Raw genomic sequence first — 15228 nt, 5'->3', positions numbered from 1 at the left:
GAGCGTCTGTGTGTGTGTGTGTGAGAGAGAGAGAGAGAGAGAGAGAGAGCCTTCCCAGGCAAATACAGCATTCTGATTCAGCAGCATTCAACGAGGAACATTTCATGGGCTAATAATACAAAATGGATCTTAAGCTGATGCATATTAATCAAACTCATTAAAGTACATTCATTAATTTGTGTGTATAACAGCCAAACTGGGAATGCGGAATTTGCTGATTTTGCACAAAATACATGCATTAATGAACGCTAAAACTTCAACATGAGTAATAGCTTTAACAATATTTTTATAAAGCAAAATTCTAAGTATTGTAAATATCTAATTGATCATTATTTTCTTTTTAATAGTTCCACTTTCGTTTCCTTTTGTTATTTAGCTTTAAGTGGAAAAATAAATATGGAAGAGGAAAACAATTAAGAAATAAAGGGTAACCCCAAAAGACTTAAAAAAAAACCGTACAACATTAATATTAAATTTCCTACCTCTCCTTCAAATCGATTTTAAGAAAAAAGGTTCAGGGGACCTTAGACATGGTCACATTTATGTGTACAAAGAAACATGAATTTGAAGTTAAATTAGGAAAGGGTCTTTAATTTCCTCTATGGGAGTGGAGGCGAGGCAAAGGAAAACAGCACTGGAGGGTGTATACTTAAATGTCTACCACTAATGGCAAATTGTCACATTTCTTCGTAGGTCAGGGGATTTAAGAGTTGTGCTAACAGTGGAAGACTAGTGTCCCTTTGGCAGCACATGTCTGGAATGATACAGAGATTAGCACGCCCCCTGCGCAAGGATGATAGGCAAACTCGCGAACTGTTTCCTAGTAAAAAATAATAATAATAAAAAAGGTTATTATGTGATGGACGTTCATTAAGTTGACTGTGGTGGTCATTTCAAAATGTATACATATCGTGTCGTACACTTTAAAGATATAAACTTTTAGGGGCGCCTGGGTGGCTCAGTCGGTTAAGCGTCCGACTTCAACTCAGGTCACGATCTCGCGGTCTGTGAGTTCGAGCCCCGCGTCAGGCTCTGGGCTGATGGCTCGGAGCCTGGGGCCTGTTTTAGATTCTGTGTCTCCCTCTCTTTCTGCCCCTCCCCCGTTCATGCTCTGTCTCTCTCTGTCTCAAAAAAAATAAACGTTAAAAAAAATAAAGATATAAACTTTTATTTGTCAATTACCTGTCAGTTTGTCAAAGAAGAAAAAAAATATCAATAACTCCCTATGTACCATAGGACGTTTTACCCCGGGTGCTAATTGCTCTGAAGGTGAGGTTCCTTTCCTCACCTTGAATAACATCCAGCACAGTGCCTGGCAATATTTAATATTTACTACCTATCGAAGTTTTAAAAACTATGTAGGTGTCTTCAGGACAAGACTTCTCAGACCCCTTGATCTGCTCCTGTACACCGTAAGGCTCTGAGCCCAAGGGAACCAGAAGCATTGTACAAATAGTTCAATACCTGCAAACTAGTTCAAACATTCATACCTCACAACACACGGGAGTTCTGGAGAATGCCGACGGTAGGGCCGTGTTCCCAAGGAAGTCAGTAATTGGCAGATAGCTCCTAATTAATGAGAACGCTCAACAGCAATTGATATCTATGAAGACATTAATATACTACGTTTAAAATAACTATGGAACAAAGCAAAATATGGCAAGAGTTATAAGAGAGGTGGAAACATCACATCTACCGACTTCAGAAGAGTCAGTGCAGGGAAACATGGGCAAGGCTTTGGGTCAGAGGCAGCAATGCCGATCTGGAAGCCTGTGGAGGGCGGGATCCTTCAGTTCGTCCTCCTTCTGCCTCGGCTGCGTGCTCCGTGGCTAACAGGTGTTTGGTGCGGGACATTCGAAGCGGACAAAGTCAATTAAACAGAGAAAGGAAGGTGGGAATCTGTAGTCTGTGCTGGGTAAGCGAAAACAGCTGGGCCAGAAGAGCCCGACCCAAAGGACGAAGGGTGTTCCGTGGAACCCCAGTGCGGTGTGATGTGGGGCGGGAAAATTTCACTGGTGTGAAATTGCTATCCTTGGTTCCAGACGCATCGGCCTTTCCTCTGAATTAGGAGGTATCTGCCGATTTTCTGACTTGCTTAACAACATTGCTGTACACTGGCATTCTCCAGAACTCCCGTGTTCTGTGAGGTACGAAAGGGTAGGGGGAAAGTCCTTTATTGAGCTGTTTGGGAAATGCTTCTGACTTTCTCGTGCTCTCAGCTTTACCACGTACATGAACGTATCAAGGGGTCCGAGAAGTCTTATCCTGAAGACACCCGTATACATTTGTAAACCTACCTCCTCGAGTGACTTCAGTGCAGGACCGATTTTCCCATGCCATCTATTAATGTTTCACGGACACCCCTACTGTTGCGTGTCTACAATTCCTCTGCTAAAAATTCTCTGGCATTCGAGGGGCGCCTGGGTGGCTCCGTCGGTTGAGCGTCCGGCTTCGGCTCAGGTCATGATCTCACGGTTCGTGCGCCCGAACTCGCGCTCTGTCTCCCTCGGTCTCAAAAATAAGTAAACATTAAAAAAAAATTTTTTTTAATTCTCTGGCACTCTGTTGGCCAGGGGAGTCACAAAACTGTATGTATGAGATCCAAAGTGGATCCCAGTACTTTTGCCTTGAAATACAAACTTCAATTGTTTAGATAAGTAAGGAATTTTCCTGTACTTTTAATTTTTTTTTTGAAGTTTATTCGTTTTTGAGAAACAGAGTGTGAGTGGGGGAGGGACAGAGAGAAAGAGGGAGACACAGAATCGGAAGCAGGCTCCAGGCTCTGAGCTGTCAGCACAGAGCCCGATATGGGGCTCGAGCCCACAGACCACGAGATCATGACCCGAGCTGAAGTCAGACTGAGCCACCCAGGCATCCCGAGATTTTCCTATGTTTAATGAGATTCTTAGCTTTACTGGCTTTCCCATTTTAATTTGTCTGCCACCCCTGTCATGGCAAAATTCTCTCGTGTATCTCCTCTGTCTTGTCCTGCCCTTTACGAGACTGACACAAGATGGTTCCACACTCATTATTAGGTTTCTCTCTTCAAAATGGTTCAGCTGAAACCTTAGCCTTTTTTCCCCTACACTCATATTATTCTCCATCTTCTCTAAGATCTTAATTTGTGGCCGATTTTTGTTATTGAGATATAATTGACATATAACACTATATTAGTGTCATGTATACAACATAATGATTCAATATTTGTATATATTGTGAAACGATCACCGTAATAAGTCTGGTTAACAACCATCAGCACGCAGTTAGTTATTTTTTTAAGTCCTACTCTCGTAAGCAACTTTCAAACATGCAATAGTCTTATAAACCATAGTCACCATGATGTACATTACATCCCCAGGACTTATTTTATAACTGGAACTTTGTATGCTTTGACCCTCTTCACATACTTCGTACTCCCCTCCCCCCGCCCTTGGCAGCCACCAATCTATTCTCTGTATCCATGGGTCCAGGTGTGTTTTGTTTTGTGTTGCTTTAGATTCCATATATAAGTGAGATCACCTTTTTCTCTGCCTGACTTATCTCACTTAGCATAATGCCCTCAAGGCCCATCCACGCTGTTGCAAATGGCGGGATTTCCTTCTTTTTTAGGGCTGAGTGGTAGTCCGTGGTCTAGTCACGCATTTTCTTCACCCATTCGTCCAACAGTGGACAGCCAGGTGGCTTCGCTGTCCTGACTATTGTAAATGCTGCAGTGAACAATGCAGGTGAAAAACTGAAAAATCGGTTGCCATTTTCATTTCCTTTGGATAAATACCCAGAAGTGGAATTGCCGCATCAGACGGTAGGTCTATTTTTAACTTTTCTTTTTTTTAAAAAAAATTTTTTTTTTTCAACGTTTATTTATTTTTGGGACAGAGAGAGACAGAGCATGAACGGGGGAGGGGCAGAGAGAGAGGGAGACACAGAATCGGAAACAGGCTCCAGGCTCTGAGCCATCAGCCCAGAGCCCGACGCGGGGCTCGAACTCACGGAGCGCGAGATCGTGACCTGGCTGAAGTCGGACGCTTAACCGACTGCGCCACCCAGGCGCCCCTATTTTTAACTTTTCGAGGAAACGCCCCACTGTTTTCCACAGTGGCTGCACCGACTTACATTCCATCCACGGGGCCCGAGGGCTCCCTTTTCTCCACATCTTTACCAACACTCGTCATTGGACATCTGACCGGCACTGAATGTCCTTGTCACCTGCTCCATTAATTCCAATTACAGTAAACGCTTCCCATCTTATACCCAAGCAGTTTGTTCTTCTTTCCTAATTTTCTGTTTTTCACTGGCTCCCATTAAGTCTCTTCTCCCACTAAAGTGACTTTTGATTTTCATATTACAGTCTAATAGTATTTCTCAAGATGCTGATCGCTAATTGTGCTTCTTTAGGTGCACCGCCTGTCAACCAGGAAGATGAAAAACAATTGTTTCCACTAAAAATGAAGTTTGTGAGCTGTTCATCTTGTCCGTAGATAAAAATTGACGCCGATGATAACATCACCCTCGTGACCTGTATCCCAACATGCTTTCTCGAGTGGGAAAGAAAGGGCCAGGCTTACAGGCTGCGGGTTATAGGCAGCTCTGCAATCGGTGACCTGGGCAAACCACAGGACTGTGACCCACGGGACTATTGTCACTCACTTTTGCTGTAGAAGGACGTTAAGAAACGCACATGATTTCAATAAATTCTACTTCATCCTACTTGGACATTAGAAGACATCCCAGCATGTTTTCTGTTGTTATAGACAATATGAAATAATGGGGAAATAACACGAGTCAGAACAGAAGATTTGAATTCAAGCCCTAAATTTGATCACTCGATAATGTGGCAGTGGGAAAATGAATTATCTGAGTCCCTCTTCTCTCACCCGTAAGATGAAAAAAACATCGAATACTGGGGGAATGAAATACTATAAAGGTGCACTAGAGATATAGGGCATCACATATGACAACAATTTCCAAAATGTGCTCAGAAGTTCAAGGGCCTCCATGAAAGGGCTCGAGAGCCATTGACGGGTGAACCTACAAGGCTGCCTTTAGCCCCTCCCCCCATTCCCCGCCCCCACAAACACCTTCCTCCGAGCAAAGATACCTGTGTGTCTGTTTTGCAAACTGGGCTTCCAAGTAAGAATTCCTTTGAAAGATTTCACGACAAAGAAGGGGAAAAGGGTGAAAACCACTAATACAAATTATTAATCCACCTACTATACTTACAAAACGATCGTTTCAGATTTGTGCATATATACTGTTCAGATCTGTACATGTAAGATACACATGCTATAGGTTTGTGCATGTATACGTGCAAAGTGCAAATACTAAAGTAAGCCTCTGTAGCATGTAAAATCTTTTTTAAGATTTTATTTAGTTATTTATTTATTTTTGAGAGAGAGAGAGAGAGAGAGAGAGAGAGAGAGAATCCCATGAGGTGCAGAGAGAGAGGGAGAGAGAATGTGGAGCCCGGAGCAAGGCTCAAGCTCCACCAGGAGTGGGACTCGAACTCACAAACTGAGATCATGACCGGAGCCGAAGTCAGGTGCTTAACCCACTGAGCCACCCAGGCCCCCTGTAGCCTGTGAAATCTTTTGCTGTTCACACCATCACCATGAAAACCTATGTTTTGACTCTCAGAAGACGGCAGCTTGGGTTTTTGCTCTTCCTAAATAAACATATCGAGTGGCACTGGTCATTAAATTGCATGGTACAAAACAGTATCGTACATGACACATATACATGACCAACACAACCAAACATTATGCCACACAAATGAGTTCTCTTAATTATTAGCTGTCATATGGAGATTAAATTGGGCATTAAATTAAGTTTAAAGAGAGATTAAATTGTGACATGAGGTACTGTAAAGACCTAAAAGGCATTGAAAATAAAAGGCAATTATTCAGAATAAAATCACAGTATTAAGGATCTGAATACTTGTCTGCTTTCAAATTTAAATATAAGTTTATTTGGGTCTAAATATAGAAATGAAAGGTGAATTTCATGATCTTAGTTCCTCAGTTTTGGCAATCTACAGTCTATCGTTCACTGCCTAAAGACGAAGTTCTCCAATGCAATGTTAAGTTTTAATTCAGCTAGGAAGTTTCCATCAGCCTATACTATATATTTATGCTTTCATGTGATTATTTTCTCTACCTAACTCCTTTCTTTAAAAAAAAAAAAAAAAAGCTTATTTATTTTGAGAGAGAGAGAAGAAGTGGGGAAGGGGCAGAGAGCGAGAGGGGGACAGAGAATCCCGAGCAGGCCCTGCACTGTCAGTGAGGAGTCCAACTTGGGGTCCGGCCCACAACCCGTGAGATCATGACCTGAGCCGAAACCAAGAGCGAGACACTCAACCCGCTGAGCCACCCAGGTGCCCCTCTACCCAAGTCCTTTCTTAGTAGATAAATTCTTTACCTTATTACCAGCTTAATATTAATATTATGAACATTTTCCAATCTTTGTTTTTTATTTGAATTAACTTAATATCGGGGTGTTTGGGTGGCTCCGTCGGCTGAGCATCCAACTCTTGATCCCAGGTCTTGATCTCAGGGTTGTGAGTTCAAGCCCCGCATCAGGCTGACTTAGTTTAATTAACTTCTCCTCTTTATGCATATCCCCCGCTAGACAGAGATTTTGTCAAGGCTTAATGTCTCTAATTTGTATCATGAAAATAGTCTATAGAATAGTCTTTCTTCACCACACTGTGGAGTTTACCCTGGAAATTCCAACGTGCCCCTCCACTTTTTCTGTCCCTCCTCCTGCTTGAAGGAATTCCCCACCTTTAGGGAATACAGAGTTAAGAAGTAACGATTGTTGGGGTACCTGGGGGGGCTCAGTCGGTTAAGCATCCGACTTCAGCTCAGGTCATGATCTCGCGGTCTGTGAGTTCGAGCCCCTCGTCGGGCTCTGTGCTGACAGCTCGGAGCCTGGAGCCTGCTTCGGATGCTGTGTCTCCCTCTCTCTCTGCCTGAGCCATCCTTCACTCATGCTCTGTCTCTCTCTCTCTCTCAAAAATAAATAAACATTAAAAAAATCTTAAAAAAAAAGTAACAATTGTGAGGCATGCTGTATTATAGTTGTAGCCTGCAGACTGGCCTTCTTGGGGGCTGGGGCTTCTGTAGTTCTCCTTGTGAATTTTTTTCATCCAGAATACCTTCTAAAAATGTAAAAAAAAAAAAAAAAAAAAGAAAAAAGAAAAAAACCACAAAAAAATTGATCTTACCCAAAGTGTATAAATGATGTGAAGTATTTTCTTGAAATGGTAAACCCATCCCTTTACTTGCATAACCAGTCAATGCTGGAAATACTGTGAAAAGCTTGCAGCTTTAATGTTTAAGGCCTGCACTGTAAGCTTCCCAGATCAAATTTTGTTTTCCAGAACGGAACTGCCATATTTTGCCCCAAACCCTTTCTCTTTGTATGCCGTTCGAGGACGTAGTCGTAGGCCACGATTTGTATTTAGGTCTGGCACGAAGTTTGACATTTCATCAATAGGAACGAATCCAATTTCTGCTGATTTCTTCACAGAAGCCTTTCCGCAGACTGCCTGGCGACCTCACTCATCGGGCTTGGAAATGTGCGGGGCCTCGGAGGGGTCCCGGGTTCCGAAACCCAAGTCGCTCCTTGTCCACAACAGGAGCCTGTTTACGAAATGCCTCCCAAAGCCGGCAGGCTTCTCTGCCAGTGCCTGTCGGACGGCCAGGTTCTGAGGTGCCACGGCAGCTTCTGCCTGCCTCGTTTCCCAGGCCACACGGCTGGGGGGGGGGGGGCGGGTAGGAGGCTGCCGCTGTGCCAGGCACAGAACAGATTTCTCGAATGCTACCCCCCACTTCCTTCTCGTCCTTTGCAGCTGCCGCGGGGGACGTGGCCTGCTGTCCGGGGGCCCTCCTCCACGCCGAGCTCTCCCAGGCGGACCCCTCTGACATCACAGTGAGAAAGCCCTGGCCGGGGTTCGACGTGGGCGACACCCTGCGTAAGGCCGAGTCCTGGCCACCGCGGGGCACAGCCTCTAGGAGTTTCCTCCCCCGTTTACCGATAGGCGAGGCAGAGCGCTGCTGGGGCCAGGGCTGGGCCAAGCGCAGAGGATGGGTTTTGGCAGGCTGAGGGCACGTCTATCTGGGCGAAGCAGAAGCTTCTAGTTAATCCCGTCACTTAGGCAATTTATCTTACCCAAATCAGCGCTTTAAAGAACTCTTCCAACCCTAGAGCGAGGGGCATCTAGTAAATGGAACGGTCTCCGAATCTCTTTAGGATTCCAGGAGGATTCCAGAATGTCCTTAGGCCTCCGGCGGGCTGGCGCCTTGGACACGCGTCCAGGCGGGCAGGCTTTACTCAGCCTCAGCTTCTGCCCCTGCAGGAGTCACTTACTCTCCCTCCCGAGGAGCCCAGGCCCCAGGTCCCAGGGTGCCTCCCAAACATCTGGGGCCAGAACGCTCCGCGGGTGCGTGGCCGGGCCTTCCGGGTTCCGAGGACTCTGGGGTCATGGAGGAAGACTGCCCAGCCATCCCTCCAGGAATGCGGCTTGGGCATCGTATTGGCTCACTGGGGACACACGCAATGGCTGCCGGGTAATGGCAGGGGACAACAATCTCCTGGTAATGGTGCCAGGTAACTGGATGGGGCAGTGGCTGTGGGGCAAAGACTGCCGGGTAATGGTTGTGGGGCAAGGACTGCAGGGTAATGGCTTCCGGGCAGAGACTGTCGGGTAATGGCTGTGGGGCAAAGACTGCCGGGTAATGGCTGTGGGGCAAAGACTGCTGGGTAATGGCTTCCGGGCAAAGACTGCCGGGTAATGACTGTGGGGCAAGGACTGCCGGGTAATGGCTTCCGGGCAGAGACTGTCGGGTAACGGCTGTGGGGCAAAGACTGCCGGGTAATGGCTGTGGGGCAAGGACTGCCGGGTAGTGGCTTCCGGGCAAAGGCTGCCGGGTAATGGCTTCCGGGCAAGGACTGCCGGGTAATGGCTTCCGGGCAAGGACTGCGGGCTACTGGTGGCGGGGGCGAAGGCTGCTGGGCCACGGCGGATGGGCTCTGGCCCAACATCCAGGCCTAGTCCCAGCCCTCAGTGAGCGCTCACCACCCGTGAGGCCCTCAGCGAACACACTGACACGCTTGATTCTGTGAGGGACGTGTGGCCAATTTCTAGGCCGCTAATGACCGCAGCCCCCCTTTCCCCACCATTTTCATCACCACCTTCCCAAGCGTGGCACCACTGTGAGCTTACCGTCATTCCTTGGACTAGCTAAACTAAAATTCAACCAGAATGCTGCAGACGTTTTTTTTTTTTTAATCCGTAATTAACTGTAGGCTGCTAATAAATTTTAAAGTAAATTTTAAAGTACACGGATAACTTTCTTATGGACTAAATCCCACTCAGTAAACTAAATGTCAAACGAGGAAATAAAATGATGGATATCCTGTCAATAAAGTTTCTTACGTAACTTCTCTCTACCCGGTCTTAGTTGTTTAAAAAACGAAAACAAAAGGAGGGGTGGGGAGAAGTAGTGTGCTTTATTATTAAACACAGATATTTGGAATAAGGTAAGCATATAAAATTTAGAAATAGTTGCCCAAGGAATGGGCCAAACTAGAACGATATCCCGCATATTTAATTTGTTTCCCCACTCAGTGCCCGCATTTCCCCTCCTAGTATCTGCCAGAATTTATATATACCGACTGCAAGTTGCAAGCATTATTTTCTAAATCAAAGAAGTGAGAACTTTTAAGGAAAGCTCAAAGGCGGTGCCTTGATTAGCACAGACAACGACATTAAAATCAGTGGCAGTATCTCTCTGAGCAAAATCTCCCGATTTTGTTCTTGTCATTCCCTGGGGAGCACTTGCAATTGTGGGTGCATTTCACTCTCTGGCCTCCTTTGATCTTTTTATTCAGATCTCCTGTTTACTGTATTAAAATGATTCACTCCATTCATTGGCCCAGTCTTTGTTCATCAAATCAGATATTTTTCACCTTTGTTTTTATCAAGCGCGCAAGGACGCATTTAGCCTTGTTTATGAGTCCTCTGACAAAGACTAAATTTTATTTTCCCCGTCTTTTGAAAGAGTTGTGCTATGGAGATCTCCCAGATGGAGGCAAATATTGATTATTTTCCCTCTCTCTCTTATCCCTTCTTCTGGATGCGGAGTCAAGTTTCCTTGCTACGATTCTTGTTAGCGAAAAAGCAAAGATTATCTCTTTGGAGATGTTTGGAGAGGCTGGGCACTCCATTTTATAATGATGGGGTCAAGATGTTTGGATTTGTGACAACCCCTTGTCTGTCTTGTTCTGATTCTCTCTGGAAGAAGGAAGATTGCCTTTTCTTTCTCTTCCTTGCTGTGCCATTATTTGTCAGTCGCAGAAGCTAGAAGGTGGTGCTGTTTAGCATGTAAATAAACCAACACTTTTTCCAGTAAATAGCTCTGTCTAGCATTATACGCCAGGAACTCTCACACACAATGATGACTTCAATTCTTGTATTGTGCCTTTCCTTTCCTGTCCCTTCACGGAGGGAAAGGTGATCGCACTGTAATTATAGAAGTGCTTTTTACTTTATTTTTTCTTCTCGTGCCTCTAATTTTTCTAGTATCCTTCTAGCAGATAGCATTTCCCTTTGCTAAAATAAAATTCCGAAGGCAGCCTTTTTGAATTAATCTACTGCCTATAGTCCAGCGGTTTATAGATGATGTAAATGAAGGATGTGGCTTACAGATCTATTTAAAGAGACGTGCTTATACTTCAGTGTTCTGGCCAGATGAGTGGGCACATGCTTTTGCATTTTTATTTGAACCCCACTGAAGTTGGTCATTATATTTTGAATGCCACAGCACGTCTATACCATTATTTAAAGGATCTTGTTCATTCATCCATATAATGATTGGCATTGGCTATAACTTGATGCAATGTTACACTATTTTAATTCTTTCTCAGGCAGTGTTATCTTTGATCACTTCCTATTCACTGGGGAAAAAACCCCACACAATTGCAATCCCACATTATGTTTCAGTGATGATGCCAAGTACTCCTCGGAATATAGCTATTCAAGACACTTTCTCCACCCTCAGGCGGCTCATTAGAGGCATGGCAGTTTCTAACTTTAATGAATAAGGTAGAGTGCAAATTCTGCTTTTCTTTCAAAGAGACTTCATGGTTTTTAAAAAAGTGTTTTCTGCTGCCTATTTCTTTGTTTAATTGGAAATGGTATACACTCCTACATAACCATGGTCACAACTCAATATGCAAAGTATTTCCTTGTCACATTTGTGTGTGTGTGTGTGTGTGTGTGTGTGTGTGTGTGATTCAAGTGTATAGTTCATCAAAGAGTTCTGAGAAAGTCCTGTACCTTCCCTCAAAAAAAAAAAAAAAAAAAACCAACACAAAAACACCACGTATTATGCATAGTGCGTCTAGACATCATCTTGTCTATGGGTAGAGTAACTCTTACAGTCTTTGGTTTTTCTCCTTTCTTCTAACCCAGCACTGATTTAATATGTTCTTTTAACCCAGGGGTATTTGTGATTGCTCCAAAGCCTCACTGAAAAGTTTAGCGAGAAAGAGCCAAGTAAGAAAGAACGACAGAGACCAGTGTTTTAAAAATGCTGTCTTTTGTTTTTTGGGTTTTTTTTTGCAAAATCTGGTAGCCTAAAACCCAGCAAAACCTGAGTTCATGTCCATGCTTAAAAGTGCACATTGTCTTTCTTCTTTTTTAAGAAATCAAATAGACTCCAAAGGTTTGTTTGTCTCGTAGTGAATCGTAGCCATGTAGCAACGCTCAAGCAGAGTAGAGGAAGAAATTAAGATTTTAAGCCAAGGGTGGGCGACTCAAGCACCCGAGTTACACAGTGGTATGAGAGCAAATAGGAATGAGCTTAGCTCCATTCATGTCCTCTTCGGTTTCTGGAACCTTCTTTCCTTAGCTTCTAGAAATGTAGTATCTGAGCTCCTGAGCACTAGATACGTCATAGGTTCCCAGGGAGGCCAGATGAGAGCACCCTGTAGACATTAGCAAGTTTATTCAAGCCCTGAAAAGGTGTTAGAGGGACTAACGACACCCAAACCAAATCCTTGTTTTCGTTATCATTTATTTAGTGTTTGGTATAAGCATGGAAGTGTTTGAGCATCCTGGAGCACGCCTGGATAGTAGGTAATCATACGGAGGATACGATCTGTATTCCTGCAGAGCTTTCAAAATAATTGGGGAGGTGCATCGAATTGATTTGAAATGAGAGAATAGCAACTAGTTGAAACTAAATGCTCACTTGTGCTCAGTTATCATAGGACATACATTAACAACTTACTTATCGTTTATCTGAAATTCAGATTTAACTAGGCATCCTGTATTTTATCCAGCGACCCTGGCCCTATCACGGTGCATTGAATTCAGGAGCTGAGAGTTACGGTCCCACACATTCCACAAGTAGCGTAGTAACAGTTTATACATTCACACTGCCTTACTGTTTCCACAGTGTTCCATACACATGTTTAAACTTGATCTTTCTTTTTTTATTCCTTTTTTAAATGTTTACTTATGTTTGAGAGAGAGACAGAGGCAGAGCACAAGCGGGGAAGGGCAGAGAATCCAAAGCAGGCTCCAGGCTCCAAGTTGTCAGCACAGAGCCCGACACAGGGCCTGAACCCACGAGCCATGAGATCATGACCTGAGCCGAAGTCTGACCCCCAACCGACTGAGCCCCCCAGGCGCCCCAAAATTCGATCTTTCGCCACAACCCCATGAGATAAATATCATTAATCCCATTTTTCAGAGGAAGAAAATGAGGCTCCAAGAAGATAATTAATTTTCTTTTTTTTTTTTTTTAATTTTTTTTTCAACGTTTTTTATTTATTTTGGGGACAGAGAGAGACAGAGCATGAACGGGGGAGGGGCAGAGAGAGAGGGAGACACAGAATCGGAAACAGGCTCCAGGCTCCGAGCCATCAGCCCAGAGCCTGACGCGGGGCTCGAACTCACGGACCGCGAGATCGTGACCTGGCTGAAGTCGGACGCTTAACCGACTGCGCCACCCAGGCGCCCCGATGATTAATTTTCTAACTCAATCTCGATGGAAATACCCAACCCAGATTTCAGGACTCTCAAATCCAGGGTTCCTTCGCTAAGCCACAGCTGCCACCAGCGTCCCAACCAGCCTGGGGGCCCTCTTCAGGTCACAGAGTTTCCATTTAGTCAGTTCTCTGGCCAAGTATCCCATTGGAATGGCAACTTATCCAAAGCTACTTATTCATCGCTCATTGAGCCCGGCTAATGCCACCACCAGGCTGCTAGGAGAGTGAAGGACTAGTGGAGTTTGTGGACGCGACTGTGATGGTTTTCTCTGGGGCTTTTCTCTTAATCCCGGTTTTTAATGTTCTTTGTGAATGAACTAGCTCTCTGGCTGAAAATTTGATATTGCCTTTGATGCTGAACTCATTCAGCTGGCTTATCAGTCACGTTGGTTGCTTTTTTGTTGTTCTAGAAATTTTCACTTGGCTAGGAAATGCAGAATGTAAAAGTGAGAAGACAACCTTAACAGTTTTAAAGTGCTTTCTGAATTTTAAGTCTTGTTTTTCTTGATTATAGGGTACAAACTTCAAAGCATCCAAACTATACGTAAATGTGAGAAAGAGCATAGAGATGTCTCTACTTCACTTTTCCCCCCACTTCTTAGAAATCATCCTTGTAACAGATTGGTATACATTCTTCCAAGATCCTTTCCTATGATTATGCAATTATACATATTCCAATTATTTTATGAAGATGTGATCACTTTGCCGTGCAACTTTTTTCCACTTAAAAATTACCTTGGAGACTGGCATGTCAGTACATATAGATTGACCTTTTCATTTTTGATGGTTGCAGAGTATTCCATTATATGGATATACCACAATTTATTTAACCAATACTCCGTCAGCGTACTTTGGGTTTTTCTACATTCTTTTCTTATTGCAAACCATACTCCCAATTTCTGTGGCGAATTCAATCTAGAGAATTGAACCCTAGGAGTGGACTGTCTTGGCGAAAGGGGGTGCACATTTTGTGTGCGGAAGAATTGCTATGTGGCACTAAACGAGGATTTTGCCTGTTTCCCTTTCTGTTGCTTCCTTTTTCTGGTTTGTCTGGGGATTTTTCATGTTTTCTTATTTTTCTATGTAGGACATGAATTTTCATCCTGTACATGTGGCAGACATTTTCCCTGGCTTATCTTTTATCTTGATTTTACTTACAGTATTCCTTATCGTGCACAAGTATTCTTTGGGAGCCCAATGGTGTGGTTTTGTGTGGTTTCTACTCTCCTCGCCGTATCAGAGAAGCTTTCCCCTGCCAACATTATACAAGTCACTTGTGTTTTCTTCTAGTACTTGTGTAGCTTTAGGTTTCTGCGTTTAAATCTTTGACACATCTGCTTTCTATTTCAGGGTAAAACAGTGTGATAGAGATTTAACTTAATGTTTTCCAAATGGCTAGACATCTGAGTTTCCCCCTCCATTATGTCCCCATTGATCTGAAATGTCACTTTCATCATACATTAAATTTACATATACTAGAGTTCATTTCTGGACACTATAATCTGTTGACATTTCCATCTATTCCTGAGTCACTAGGACACTTATTAAAACACTGAGATTTATAAGGTATTTTACTATCAGTTTAGGCCAAATTTTGTATTCCCCAACTTTGTGATTCTCCATTTGCGCATGCTCCTTTCCGCAGATGAGTCTTATGTTCGTTGCACCAAATCGTCATATCATATTATCACATCAAAAATGTTTTCATTAGGATTTTGATTAGATTGGATTGAATATATGTATCTTTTTTTTGTTCACATTGTGTTTTACTTTTATTTTATTTTTTTAATATATACTTGGCAAATTGGCTAACACACAGTGTGTAAAGCGTGCTCTTAGTTTTTGGGGTAGATTCCCATGGTTCATCGTTTCCATACAACACCCAGTGCTCATGCCAACAAGTGCCCTCCTCAGTGCCCATCACCCATTTTCCCCTCTTCCCCACCCCCCTCCATCAACTCTCAGTTTGTTCTCTGTATTCAAGAGTCTCTTATGGTTTGCCTCCCGCCCTCTGTTTGTAACTATTTTTTTCCCCTTCCCTTCCCCCATGGTGGATTGAATATATGTATCTTATTTAAACCAATAAATTTTTTTTAAATAATGGAAGATAATCGAATAAAATCCACCCCCCTTTTTTAAATTTTTTTTTTTAACGTTTTATTTATTTTTGAG

At 43.5% G+C, this 15228-nt stretch overlaps 1 pseudogene; it reads left to right on the top strand.

Annotated features, from left to right (window-relative positions):
• The first annotated feature begins 732 nt into the window (after positions 1–732).
• LOC124507356 (uncharacterized) lies at positions 733–828 on the top strand (annotated as a pseudogene).
• The last annotated feature ends 14400 nt before the right edge of the window (positions 829–15228 follow it).

The sequence above is a fragment of the Lynx rufus genome, unplaced genomic scaffold (assembly GCF_022079265.1).
Source record: "Lynx rufus isolate CCGP_SWC_20201006 ecotype Redwood Valley unplaced genomic scaffold, mLynRuf1.p SCAF_11, whole genome shotgun sequence".
Classification (NCBI taxonomy): domain Eukaryota; kingdom Metazoa; phylum Chordata; class Mammalia; order Carnivora; family Felidae; genus Lynx; species Lynx rufus.
This window is presented reverse-complemented; position numbering and strand designations above follow the sequence as displayed.